Genomic DNA, 2,202 nt, shown 5'->3' with positions numbered 1-2,202 from the left:
CCCTGACACATCCAAACTTACAAATCTTGTGAAAGAGACTTTGCTTTGGGGACTTTGGGATGCCATTTCTATAAGGGGTAGAGCCATGTAAAGAGATGGTTTTTTTCTCTCCTTGGGCACTTTTGAATGTCTCTACAGATACACAGTTTGATATAGTAAAACGAGCATGAACCTTGAAACAGAAAGACCAACATCCAAATCCTGGCCCCAACACTTGTAAGTTGTATGGCCATGAGTACATCACTTCTTTGAGCCTCAGTTTCTTTATCTGTAAAATGAAGATGAAAGGCAACATGTCATAATGATTAGAGTGATGGACTTGGGACAAGGAAGACCTGGGTTAAATTCTGCCTTGTAACTCTACAACTCATTGGTCAAATAATAGACATTAAAATCTGTGACAGTGGAGGGAATTCCTATACCAGTAAAGTCAGAGATACTTGAATGTATTGATATAAATTAGGGACAGTAGTATTTGTACTATTCATCTCACTTGGTATTATATGGGAAGTACCCTTTGTATACCTTAAAGTGCTATAGAATTGTAAGTGGCTTTTAATAACAATTTTTATTTCTCAGAACATGAGAATAGATCTGTTGCTAACAAGGATGCTGGAGAATTTTTAAAGGGATAGAAGAAAGGAAATATGAACATAGGTTCTTAAAAGAAAGAAGCACTTACAGATTTTGAGGTACTTTTGGGCATGCCTACCTTTAGGTAGCTATAAGGTGTTGGGCTGAATTATTCCGATTTTTGACGTAATGAGAACAAGATTTTTACGTGTGTGTGTGTGTGTGTGTGTGTGAGAGAGAGAGAGAGAGAGAGAGAGAGAGAGAGAGAGAGAGAGAGAGAGAGAATTCTTGCCCTCAAGGGGCTTTCACTTTATTATATTACTTCTTGCAATATTTCTTTCTTTCTTTCTTTCTTTTTGTGAGGCAGTTGGGGTTAAGTGACTTGCCCAGGGTCACACAGCTAGTACGTGTCAAGTGTCTGAGGTCAAATTTGAACTCAGGAACTCCTGAATCCAGGGCCGGTGCTCTATCCACTGTGCCACCTAGCTGCCCCGATAGATTTCTTTTAAAAAATTTGTTTTCAAGGGGAAGAATGAAGATAGTAGAAAAAAAGGGAGGCCTTTTCCGGTGTTGGTGGCCCAAGCGAAGGAGCAGAAATGGTACCTCTCAGGGCAGCTAGGTGGCGCAGTAGATAGAGCACTGGCCCTGGAGTCAGGAGTACCTGAGTTCAAATCCAGCCTCACACACTTAACACGTACGAGCTGTGTGACCTTGGGCAAGTCACTTAACCCCAATTGCCTCACTAAAAAAAAAAAAAAAAAGAAATGGCACCTCCCAAGGGGAAGGAAAAGAAGGAAGAGGAGGTCATCAGCCTTGGACCTCAGGTTGCAGAGGGAGAGAATGTGTTTGGTGTCTGACATATTTTTGCTTCCTTCAATGACACCTTTGTCCATGTGACTCATCTCTCTGGCAAAGAAACCATCTGCCGAGTGACTGGTGGGATGAAGGTCATGGTTGACAGAGATGGACCTTCTCCCTATGCTGCTATGTTAGCCACTCAGGACGTTGCCCAGAGATGTAAAGAACTAGGCATCACTGCCCTTCACATCAAACATCGGGCCACAGGGGGAAATAGGACTAAGACACCTGGCCCTGGTGCACAGTCAGCCCTGAGAGCCCTGGCATGTTCTGGAATGAAGATTGGGTGGACTGAGGATGTCACTCCAATCCCCTCTGACAGCACTTGCAGAAAGGGTGGTCACCATAGTCACCATCTGTGAATATCATTTGTTGGATTATTTTTGTCAATAAAAGTGTCATGATGAAAAAAGGGAGGGATTCAACCCTCCAAACAATTTTAAGGTAATTCCTCAGAATAAATTCTGGATTAGTAGAACCCACAAAAGGACAGGTTGAAATTATTTTCTCCCCAAGACAACATAGAAGGTGGGCAGGAAAGGTCTGTTATATGGGGGTGATAGTGGAGTGCAGTTCAGCACAGGCAAGTAAGCAACAGGCTTTGAGGGCAACTGAATTGGTAACATTGGCTTTCAGAAGTCTTAACCTATAGATAAGGGGGTTGGACAACTGGTCAAAAGGAGTTTCCAAGGGTCCCTTTGCTGGCACTGGGTGCAGGACTTTGTTGTATTGCTATACTTAGATCAGGGTCTCAGTCCTGGGTCATAGTCC

At 43.0% G+C, this 2,202-nt stretch overlaps 1 pseudogene; it reads left to right on the top strand.

Annotated features, from left to right (window-relative positions):
- Window positions 1-1,337: 1,337 nt before the first annotated feature.
- On the top strand, window positions 1,338-1,793 carry LOC122753007 (annotated as a pseudogene).
- The last annotated feature ends 409 nt before the right edge of the window (window positions 1,794-2,202 follow it).

This window comes from Dromiciops gliroides, chromosome 1, assembly GCF_019393635.1.
Source record: "Dromiciops gliroides isolate mDroGli1 chromosome 1, mDroGli1.pri, whole genome shotgun sequence".
In the NCBI taxonomy this organism is placed as follows: domain Eukaryota; kingdom Metazoa; phylum Chordata; class Mammalia; order Microbiotheria; family Microbiotheriidae; genus Dromiciops; species Dromiciops gliroides.
Note: the sequence above shows the minus strand (reverse complement) of the source record. Positions and strands in the feature narration are given on the sequence as shown.